Source organism: Wolffia australiana, chromosome 14 (genome assembly GCF_029677425.1).
Source record: "Wolffia australiana isolate 7733 chromosome 14, ASM2967742v1".
In the NCBI taxonomy this organism is placed as follows: Eukaryota; Viridiplantae; Streptophyta; class Magnoliopsida; order Alismatales; family Araceae; genus Wolffia; species Wolffia australiana.
The window spans coordinates 11,127,966-11,140,216 of NC_135848.1; the positions used below are offsets into that span (position 1 = coordinate 11,127,966).

General features: G+C 43.4%; 1 long non-coding RNA gene across 1 annotated transcript; it reads right to left on the bottom strand.

Annotated features, from left to right (window-relative positions):
- Positions 1 to 6,201: 6,201 nt before the first annotated feature.
- LOC144712404 (uncharacterized) lies at positions 6,202 to 11,995 on the bottom strand. The gene is made up of 2 exons (XR_013583788.1): positions 11,661 to 11,995; positions 6,202 to 6,405 (listed from the first exon to the last, which is right to left on the bottom strand). It is a non-coding gene; the product is annotated as an uncharacterized LOC144712404 (long non-coding RNA).
- Between the last annotated feature and the right edge of the window lie 256 nt (positions 11,996 to 12,251).

Consider the following 12,251-nt stretch of genomic DNA (forward strand, 5'->3'; position numbering starts at 1 on the left):
GTAGAGTGAATTAGTGGGAGAGGGTGAGCGAGAGGGAGGAAGTCAGAATTAAAGGGAGAGAACTGAGAGCGATAGATATAATTTAAGGAGAGAGGGACATGGAGAGGGGAGAGTAAGTGTAAGAGAGAAGGAGAGGGAGAGGGAGAGCATGACGAAGAGTGTGAAGACAAAGAAAAATGGCGAAGTAGAGGGAGAGGGAGAGGGAGAGAGTGAGAGTGACAGTGAGATAGAGAGATGGAGAGTAAGAGACGAGGAGATTGAGAGGCAGAGGGAGAGTATGAGTGGAAGACTGAAGAAGTGGGAGAAGGTGAGTGAGAGGGAGGAAGTCATAATTAGAGGGAGAGAACTGAGAGAGATAGATAATTTAAGGATAGAGGGACATGAAGAGGGGAGAGTGAGTGGAAAAGAGAAGGAGAAGGAGAGGGAGAGCGTGAGGAAGAGTGTGAAGACCCAAAAAAATGGTGAAGTAGAGGGAGAGGGAGAGGGAGAGAGTGACAGTGACAGTGAGATAGAGAGATGAAGAGTAAGACAGAAGGAGATTGAGAGGGAGAAGGAGAGTGTGAGTGGAAGAGTGAAGAAGTGAGAGAGGATGAGTGAGAGGGAGAAAGCCAGAATTACAAAGGGATATCTAAGAGTGATAGACAGATAATTTAAGGAGAAAGGGACATGGAGAGGGGAGAGTGAGTGGAAGAGAGAAGGAGAGGGAGAGGGAGAGCGTGAGGAAGAGTGTGAAGACAAAAAAAAATGTCAAACTAGAGGGAGAGGGAGCGGGAGAGAGTGACAGTGACAGTGAGATAGAGAGACAGAGAGTAAGAGAGGAGGAGATTGAGAGGCAGAAGGAGAGTTTGAGTGGAAGAGTGAATTAGTGGGAGAGGGTGAGTGAGAGGGAGGAAGTCAGAATTACTGGGAGAGAACTGAGAGCAATAGACAGATAATTTAAGTAGAGAGGGACATGGAGAGGGGAGAGTGAGTGGAAGAGAGAAGGATAGGGAGAGGGAAAGGGAGAGCGCGAGGAAGAGTGTGAAGACAAAAACAAAATGGTGAAGTAGATGGAGAGGGAGAGGGAGAAGGTGAGAGTGACAGTGAGATAGAGAGACGAAGAGTAAGAGAGAAGGAGATTGTGAGGGAGAGGGAGCGTGTGATTGGAAGAGTGAAGAAGTGGGAGAGGGTGAGTGAGAGGGAGGAAGTCAGAATTAGAGAGAGAGAACTCAGAGCGATAGACAGATAATTTAAGGAGAGAGGGACATGGAGAGAGGAGAGTGAGTGGAAGAGAAAAGGAGAGGGAGAGGGAGAGTGTGAGGAAGAGTGTGAAGACAAAACAAAATTGCGAAGTAGAGGGAGATGGAGAGGGAGAGATTGGGCAAGTTCGTACTTGGCTAATGCAAAGCCCCTCGCTAATGGTGGCCCACTAATCTGAATATTGGAAAATGAAATAATTTGCCATCACTTTATCTACAGCACTCAATGAGAAAGGACAGAGTCTAACTTGTTGGTGCATTTAGACGAATGTTTAATGGCGCGTCATCTTCATCACGGTCTTCGTCCTCATATGTTCGCAGGTCGTTGTTCCTATACCAAGACTTCAACATCATTAAGACTTCAACACACTCTGCCGTTAGCCTCAATTGCCTGTAGTTGATTACTCGGCGGCCCTCTGAGAATAGACGCCTACACGCGGCGCTCGTTGCTTTAACTGCTAGGAATTCCTTCGCCACGAGTGCTAACGCGGGGTAAGAAAGCTGACCTGTTTTGGGGGTAAAGTTATTCAGAAATTCAAGAAGTGAAGCACAAGATTTTGAATATAAAGAATGCAGATTGTATGATACATGTCGTCTTCCACCAGTGCAACACCACCATACCGAATGCTGGGGGGGCTATCGCGTATACGTCGAGCTCTATGATCGAGTCAACTCATTGTGGTAGCTCAGACGAATCGAGTATTTCTTCACGTTCCATATATATGAAATCACTCATCATTGTTAGAGCAGTTGGTTCGGTGCGCCGACAGCCAGGGTTCATAGATACTGAATGTGTCTCCATGATATTGCGGATGGTAGATAGAACCTCATTCTTAGCTTGTGGATCCACCAAGCAAAGCTTCATAGATGGATAAAACAGAGAGGTGATGGTGAAAGCTTTATTTCGTGATAGTACAGATACATATTTTTCTAGCGTAGCCTGCATAGCAGAACGTACAGTGGATAAGGCGTTCCTTTGCTTAGCGGAGATAGCATGACCAGCTGCAAGCATGGAGGAGTTTGATACGTCCACTCTGATTCGCTCTAGATGTCTCTTCTGTCCCTTAATAATGACTATAGCCTCATTTGACGTTGGTGCCTTCCTTTGGATAGCAATTGAAGTACCAAGCCGGAGTGGTTTGAGTGAATCGACAATTTTTTTTACTAGGTCCCATTTTGTGTCAAGTAAGGCTTGTTTTCGAGCGGTGGACATCATCATATCGATCATAATTTTCTTCTCAATGCACTCGCATAGCATTTTATAAGTGGAACACCACCTTGTACGACAATCGGGATCCTCCTCGCATTTGATATATTTAGTTGTCTGCAGTACATAAAGTACTTCGCCTCTTGCCTCGTCAATCCTTGTATAGAAATCACCACCTCTCTTAGGCGTCGAACAATGTCCCCCAAGGAAATAGCAGGACGATCATATTCCTCTGTATCCATCGCATCTTCCAGGTTTGTGAGGTCTACTTCGTCAATGAAACTTGACTCGGGACCATCGTCGATGACATTGAGTGCCTGCAATCCAAACTGCATAACTAAGTTGATCATATGCGCAATACACAGGACAGGCCTCTTTGTAGTGAAATGGGCATTCACTGGCCGCAACTCTCATTCAAATATCACCATCATTGTTGCGTTATTCGAAGCATTATCCGTCGTAATAGCACAGAGCTTCTCACTTAGCTTAAATTCTGCCAAAACCTCCAAGACAATCTCACTCAAGCACTCCCTAGTGTGGGATCCCTCCAACTAGCATATAGCGAAGGTACATTCACATATCTTCCAATCCGTGTCTATCTAGTAAACGGTGAGTCCAATAAATGATATTCGATTCATAGAAGTCCAACAATCTAGAGTGATGGAAACTCAATCAACACTCTCTAGTCGGTCATGAATGCCGCTCTTCAACTCTATATAAAGCTTGAAAGCTTTTTCTTTCACAACCCTTGTCGATGGAATGGAAAACTCCTCTTGTGCGATGAATCGAAGCAGTCGGATGAATATTTCTTACATACAATGTTCCACTGTGAGGCAAACTGACATATGAAGTGTACAAGCTCTTCTTTTGTCGTCTCCGTCGAGCAACCACTGAAGTACAATTTATCAGTACCTTGACGATCAAAGATGTCGGCCACCAATGGTTGGTTAGAAGAGCTGCATTCTTGAGCCTTCAGCTCGTTATATTCTTTACGGTGCACATCTTGCAAATGACGCCATAGGACCATATTGCAACTATATTTGTTTTGCTCAACAGGCACTCCACGCCCCCCATTACGGGTCGCACAATGATTGCATGTGAACACCTTTGGCGCCATCTATGTGAAGTGCATTCGTGCAGCGCATTCAGTCATTATCTTTTTCTTCTTCCCGCCCTCGCCAACACTCCCCTCGAACTATGAAGAACTTTCGTGTGAACCAGAGGCGTATGATAGGGGTTCCCTAGTCATCCTAAATTACAATTGGAAATGTATATTATTTAAAAAAATAATCCAATACCAAAATAAATTCAGACATTTTTTAATGTGCACTACTAATGCATATATGTTCAAGCAGGTTCATAAATAGGAAAGTAAGAACCATATGACAACTACAAAGCAACAATGTAGATTCATACATCATACGGGTACATAATAGAGCAAAAGAAATGAAATATATGCCAATTAACAAAAAATTGAAAATTCTCCAGATCGTGTCCCGTTCATCACATAAGTACGCATGATGGAGGATCATCGTGCCGACGACGACCTGATGATGACGACGACATCAGCCGGACGACCGACGACGACTCGCCAGCAGCCACGTCAGACAGCTCGTGCCGACGTCCGCAACCCGGGGTTTAAGTACTCCGGGTAGGTTCGAACAATTTATGTTTTTTCTATGTGTATTTTCTTTGCATTTCGAATTATGGATTGGGCCAGTATCGTAGGGCCCATCCTCGTCTTTATTTTCATTTTAAGATTGTATTTTGATTTTGTAAGGAGAGGTCGAACCACGTCTCATGATGGTTCAACCTCTCCCCACGTCTCCTTGGCACCCCTCCTCCCTATATAAGGGGAGGGCATGCCCAAGGGACTACTTGGAAGTTTTTGAATTGAAATTGTTTCAAGAATCTTCCCCCTATCGTAGTCGTAGCGTAGGGGGTTTGGCTAGCCCCACCTCTTCGTCGAGACCACTCCGAGGAGTAGAGCCCACGTCCTGTCCGTCGAGATCACTCCGGGCGTGACGTGTTCAACCATACCGTCGAGATCACTCCGGTACGTTAAAGATTTTCAAGAAGCTGTTGAAATCAAGAATCGAGAGAGCACCCATCGAGATCACTCTATGCGTCCTCGAAGGTTCGCGACGACTACGGCGCCGCGCTGCATTCGGGAAATCATCTCCAACGAGGAGAACCACCCGCGACCCACCAAGAACTCACCACGCCAGGTTCTTGGCTCTACCCATCCCCCAACCCTTCTCCTTCATCCAGCCCATCTCGCCCACATTTCCTTGGACGCCACCCCTTCACCCTCGCTTCTTGATCATCTAACCCCATTTCTTGATCTTTCCCGCCGATTCTTGAACGCCCCCCATTCTCATCCCCCATTTTCTTGAAATTCTTGATCGCCCAACCGCTTCCCCTACCCTTTCTTGATCGCCCTTTCCCCTTCCCCTGCCCTTATTGATCGCCCAACCACCTCTTCTTGCCTTTCTTGATCGCCCTCCCCCTACCCTGCCTTTCTTGATCGCCCACCCTCCTTTCCCCTTCGTTTCTTGATTCCCAACCGCCTCCTCTTGCCTCTCTTGATCGCCCACCCTCTTTTCCCCATCGTTTCTTGATTCCCAATCGCCTCCTCTTGCCTTTCTTGATCGCCCACCCTCCTTTCCCCATCGTTTCTTGAATCTTCCTCTTCACCCTCATCGTTCTTGACCATCTTCCACCACTTTCCATCATTTCTTGAATCTTCCTCTTCACCCTCATCGTTCTTGACCATCTTCCACCACTTTCCATCGTTTCTTGAATCTTCCTCTTCACCCTCATCGTTCTTGACCATTCCCCACCATCTTCCATCGTTCTTGACCATAACCACCCCATTCTTGCATCACCCTTTGGCTTCCCCCCCCCTTTCTTGATTCGACCGCCACTTCTCCCATTGCCGCCCCGCCCCGAACCCCGATTCCCGACCACCCCGCATCACCGCCCGCATCGGGGACCCGCTCTGTGCCGCGACCCCACGCCGCGCCATGGACCCATTCTGCGCCGCGACTCCCGCGCCGCGCCGCGGCTTCGCCAGCGCCGCAGACTCGCGCCTAGCCGTGATCTGACCGTGCGCAGCGAGTTCGCGCCCCGCCGCGGGTCCGCCAATCGCCACGGTTCTGCCGCACTCTGTGGCTCCACGCCGCGCCGAGGCTTTGCCCCGCGTCATCAACCCCCCTGCGCCGCCATTCTGCCCTGTACCGTGGCTCTACGCCACCGCCACTGCCAGTTGCGACCGGTGCCGCCCCGTCACTTGCGCCAAGCCACGTTGATCCCTCCCGGCATTCCGGCCTACGACAAGACGAATTTGTCCCCGGAACGCTATCTCTACGCCCGTCTTCAATACGCCGTGGACTACATATTTTAAGGTCAGCTCATCTCCTCTCCCTCCTTAACCAGTATTATTACCTGTTCCAGTGCCGTCCTCCGCTATCGCATCCTCTGCCGCCACTCATCACTCGACGACGGATTAGGAACAGCCACTGTTGTGGGAGCAGGACTTTCTTGAGGTAAACGGTCTGTCACTTGATCTTTAAATTCCGAACTTATCAGGGCCGTTAGACGCCCCTCTCGTCTAGACGTCTAGTGGTCTTGAGGGTCATTGGGAGTCTGACTTTCGGATCAATCTATTTGGTGATCGTCACCGTCCATCGCGTTATCTCCTTGTGTCTTAACTGCTCGATCATAAAATCTCACTGTGTTTGCATCATATCATCATTATTCCTGTGACGCGAAACGCGCCGCTCGATCTCGGCCGTCGGCGTTTCGCATCAACGCACCTTTTAAATGCCTTAGAGAGAAATTCAGGAATTATTCAGTACGCAGACAAATTCTTTGAGCGTTATGTAGAGTACCGAGAACGCCGCCTATAGCTTTGTATCAAAAGGCAGGGGAGATTCGATTACCAGAGATGACTTCCAACTGAAATAAGATTGAAATAAGAGAATTGGGAAGTAGAAAGAGAAAAATAGAGCTCATAAGATTGACAGCATAAGGGAAACGGTCAGAAAGAGGGAATCAGTCAGTTAGAGGGAGAGAGTGAATTAGAGATAGAAAATGAGACACTCAGAGAACGATAGTAAGAGATAGGATGGTTAGTAGGGTGAGAGAAAGAGATAATTAAAAAGCCACAGAATGATGGAGAGGGAAATGAATAAGTTGAGAGAGAGAATGATAGAATGACAGATAGATTACAAGAGAGGGAGAGATGAATAAAGAGAGAGAGGAAGAGAGAATGACCGAGAGATGAAAATAGAGATCTAGAGATAAACAGAATTGAAAATACGAACAAAAAGAGGGAATTAAAGTCAGAGCAGCAGAGAATTTGATAGACAGGTAATAGCGGAGAATAAGAGAGAGAGAGAGATACAGAATCAGATAATTAGAAGGCGCGAGTGAATTATAGATAAAAAAGGAGACACTCAGAGAACGATAGTAAGAGATAGGATGGTTATTAGGGTGAGATAAAGAGAAAATTAAAAAGCCACAGAATGATGGAGAGAAAAAGAAATAAGTATGATGAGAGAACGAAAGAATGAGAGATAGATTACGAGAGAGGGGGAGATGAATGGAGACAGAGAGGAGCAGAGAATGACTGAGAGATGGAAATAGAGCTCTAGGGATAGACAGAATTAGGCAGGCAAACAGAAAAAGAGAAATAAAGTCAGAGCAACTGAGAATTTGATAGACAAACAATAAGGCAGAATAAGGGGAAAGAGAGAGAGAGAATCAGAGAATTAGAGGGAGAGAGTGAATTAGAGATAGAAAAAGAGACACTCAGAGAACGATAGTAAGAGATAGGATGGTTATTAGGGTGAGAGAAGGAAAGAATTAGAAAGCCGCAGAATGATCGAGAGAAAAAGAAATAAGTACATAGAGATAATGAGAGAATGAGAGAATGAGAGATAGATTACTAGAGAGGGAGAGATCAGTAAAGAGAGAGGAAGAGAGAATGACTGAGAGATGGAAATGGAGCTCTAGAGATAGACAGAATTAGGGAGGCGAACAGAAAGAGGGAATGAAAGTCAGAGCAACAGACAATTTAATAGACCGATAGTAAGGGAGAATAAGGGGACAGAGAGATAGAGAATCAGAGAATTAGAGGGAGAGAGTGAATTAGAGATAGAAAATGAGACACTCAGAGAATGATAGTAAGAGATAGGATGGTTATTAGGGTGAGAGAAAGAAAGAATTAGAAAGCCACAGAATGATAAACAGAAAAAGAAATAAGTACATAGAGAGAACGAGAGAATGAGAGATAGATTACGAGAGAGGGAGAGATGAATAGAGACAGAGAGTAAGTGAGAATGACTGAGAGATGGAAATAGAGATATAGTGATAGACAGAATTAGAGAGACGAAACAGAAAAAGGGAATTAAAGTCAGAGAAACAGAGAATTTCATAGACAGAGAAGAGGGGAGAATAAGAGAGAGAGAAAATAAGAGAGAGAGAATCACAGAATTAGGAGAGAGTGAATTAGAGATAGAAAAAGGAGTCACTTAGTGAACACTTGTAAGAGATAGGATGGTTATTAGGGTGAGAAAAGGAGAGAACTAGAAAGCCACGGAATGATCAAGAGAAAAATAAATAAGTACATAGAGAGAATGAGAGAATGAGATAATGAGAGATAGATTACTAGAGAGGGAGAGATCAGTAAAGAGAGAGGAAGAGAGAATGACCGGGAGATGGAAATAGAGATCTAGAGATAGACAGAATTAGGGAGGCAAACAGAAAGAGGGAATGAAAGTCAGAGTAACAGACAATTTAATAGACAGATATTAAGGCAGAATAAGGGAAAAGAGACATAGAGAATCAGAGAATTAGAGGGAGAGAGTGAATTAGAGATAGAAAAGGAGACACTCAGAGAATGATAGTAAGAGATAGGATGGTTATTAGGGTGAGAGAAAGAGAGAATTAGAAAGCCACAGAATGATAAACAGAAAAAGAAATAAGTACATAGAGAGAATGAGAGAATGAGAGATAGATTACGAGAGAGGGAGAGATGAATAGAGACAGAGAGTAAGTGAGAATGGCCGAGGGATGGAAATAGAGATATAGTGATAGACAGAATTAGAGAGACGAACAGAAAGAAGGAATTAAAGTAAGAGTAACAGAGAATTTGATAGACAGATAATAAGGAAGAATAAGAGAGAGAAAATAAGAGAGAGAGATCAAATACTTTGCGGGAGAGAGTGAATTAGCGATAGAAAAGGAGAAACTCAGACGACGATAGTAAGAGATAGGATGGTTAGTAGGGTGAGAGAAAGAGATAATTAAAAAGCCACAGAATGATGGAGAGGGAAATGAATAAGTTGAGAGAGAGAATGACAGAATGACAGATAGATTACAAGAGAGGGAGAGATGAATAAAGAGAGAGAGGAAAAGAGGATGATCGAGAGATGGAAATAGAGATATAGTGATAGACAGAATTAGAGAGAAGAAACAGAAAGAGGGAATTAAAGTCAGAGCAACATAGAATTTAATAGATAGATAATAAGGGAGAATAGGGGAGAGAGAGAGGGAGGGAATCAGAGAATTAGAGCCAGAGAGTGAACTAGAGATAGAAAAGGAGACACTAGGAGAATGATAAAAAGAGATAGGATGGTTATTAGGGTGAGAGAAAGAGATAATTAAAAAACCACAGAATGATGGAGATGGAAATCAATAAGTAGAGAGAGAGAATGACAGAATGAGAGATAGGTTACGAGAGAGAGAGAGAGATGAATAGAGACAGAGAGTAAGTGAGAATGACCGAGAGATGGAAATAGAGATATAGTGATAGACAGAATTAGAGAGAAGAAACAGAAAGAGGGAATTAAAGTCAGAGCAACATAGAATTTAATAGATAGATAATAAGGGAGAATAGGGGAGAGAGAGAGGGAGGGAATCAGAGAATTAGAGCCAGAGAGTGAACTAGAGATAGAAAAGGAGACACTAGGAGAATGATAAAAAGAGATAGGATGGTTATTAGGGTGAGAGAAAGAGATAATTAAAAAACCACAGAATGATGGACAGGGAAATCAATAAGTAGAGAGAGAGAATGACAGAATGAGAGATAGGTTACGAGAGAGAGAGAGATGAATAGAGACAGAGAGTAAGTGAGAATGACCGAGAGATGGAAATAGAGATATAGTGATAGACAGAATTAGAGAGAAGAAACAGAAAGAGGGAATTAAAGTCAGAGCAACATAGAATTTAATAGATAGATAATAAGGGAGAATAGGGGAGAGAGAGAAGGAAGGAATCAGAGAATTAGAGCCAGAGAGTGAACTAGAGATAGAAAAGGAGACACTAAGAGAATGATAAAAAGAGATAGGATGGTTATTAGGGTGAGAGAAAGAGATAATTACAAAACCACAGAATGATGGAGAGGGAAATCAATAAGTAGAGAGAGATAATGACAGAATGAGAGATATATTACAAGAGAGGGAGAGATGAATAAAGAGACAGAGGAAGAGAGGATGACTGAGAGATGGAAATAGAGCTCTATAGATAGACAGAATTAGGGAGAGAAACAGAAAGAGGGAATTAAAGTCAGAGCAATATAGAATTTAATAGATAGATAATAAGGGAGAATAAGAGAGAGAGAGAGAGAGAATAAGATAAGTAGAGGGACAGAGTGAATTAGAGATAGAAAAAGAGACACTCAGAGAGCGATAGTAAGAGATAGGATGGTTATTAGGGTGAGAGAAAGGGAGAATTAGAAAGCCACGGAATGATGGAATAAGTATAGAGAGAGAATGACAGAACGAGAGATAGATTACAAGAGAAGGAGATATGAATAAAGAGAGAGAGGAAGAGAGAATGACCGAGAGATGGAAATAGAGCTCTAGAGATAGACAGATTTAGGGAGAAGAACAGAAGAGGGAATCATACTTAGAGCAACAGAGAATTCGATAGACAGATAATAAGGGAGAATAAGGGAGAGAGAGATAGAGAATCAGAGAATTAGAGGCAGAGAGTGAATTAGAGATAGAGAAGGAGACAATCAGAGAACGTTAGTAAGATATAGGATAACTATTAGGGTGAGAGAAAGGGAGAATTAGATAGCCACGGAATGATGGAGAGGGAAATCAATAAGTAGAGAGAGAGAAGGACAGAATGAGAGATAGATTACAAGAGAGGGAGAGATGAATAAAGAAAGGGAGGAAGAGAGAATGACCGAGATATGAAAATAGAAGTCTAGAGAAAGACAGAAATAGGGAGACAAACAGAAAGAAGTAATCAAAGTCAGAGAAACAGAGAATTTGATAGACAGATATTAGGGGAGAATAAGAGAGAGAGAGAGACTCAGAGAATTAGAGGGAGAGAGTGAATTAGAAATAGAGAAGGAGACAACATAGTACGGTAGTAAGATATGGGATGATTATTAGGGTGAGAGAAAGGGAGAATTAGAAGGCCATAGAATGATGGAGAGGGAAGTCAATAAGTAGAGAGAGAGAAGGACAGAATGAGAGATAGATTACGAGAGAGGGAGAGATGAATGAAGAGAGGGAGGAAGAGAGAATGACCGAGAGATGAAAATAGAAGTCTAGAGATAGACAGAATTATGGAGACAAACAGAAAGAAGTAATCAAAGTCAGAGAAACAGAGAATTTGATAGACAGATAATAGGGGAGAATAAGAGAGAGAGAGAGAGACTTAGAGAATTAGAGGGAGAGAGTGAATTAGAAATAGAGAAGGAGACAACACAGTACGGTAGTAAGATATAGGATGATTATTAGGGTGAGAGAAAGGGAGAATTAGAAGGCCATAGAATGATGGAGAGGGAAGTCGATAAGTAGAGAGAGAGAAGGATAGAATGAGAGATAGATTACAAGATAGGGAGGAAGAGAGAATGACCGAGAGATGGAAAGAAAATATGACATAGAAAAAAAGGAATTCGGACAAAGAGTGAAAGAGAGGGAAGGATAAAATTAGAGTGCAAGGAAGGCAAAGAGAAAAATAGGAACAGAATCAGAGACAGACAGAAAGTTATAAACAGGGAATAAGAGAGACACAGACAGAATATCAGAGAGCGAAGGAGAGAATAAGAGAGTTTGTTGGGAAAAAACTAAAGAGAAATTAAGAGAGAATCAGATAGTTTGAAGGGAACAAGAAAGCATCAGAGATTTAGAACGAAAGAAAAGAGAATCAAAGAAAGACACAGACCTAAAAAAATTTGAAACAAAACGTACCAAATGCCGACTCCGATTTCCGCCTCCACTTTGACCTCCTTCCGAATACAGCGCCAAATCGGCCAGGAGGAAGTCCGATGATGGAGTGAGAACAGAGAATAGATAGGAGAGAAGAGACGGGAGAAAGAAAGAAAGAGCTGTGTACTGTCCGTCGTGGAGACTTGAGAGAGATGGAGAGAGCGATAGAACGAGAACGAGAGGCTGGGACTCTGGGAGAGGCTGAGGACGAGAAGGAGACTGGGACTCTGGGACTCTAAGAACGAGAATAGGGCAGGAGACTGGGAGTCTGAGGCTCAGTGAGAACGAGAACGACAGAGGGAGACGAGGAGTTTAGGACTCTAAGAAAGAGAACGAGAGTAAAAAAAAATTTCTAAAAAACCTTAAAAGAATTTGTGCAATTTGCACAAAGCAAACCGCACAGCCATCTGTGTGAAGTTCTGTTCGTTTTCAACATTGTTCTGTTCAGAAATCCAAACAAAAATTGCAATTCGCACCAATTCGCACCAATGGAACAGAACGACCATGTCTATGAATGTGTATGCACCAATTTGTTTCTTTTCTGTTTGGCATGTTTTTTTTACGACCTTGGAT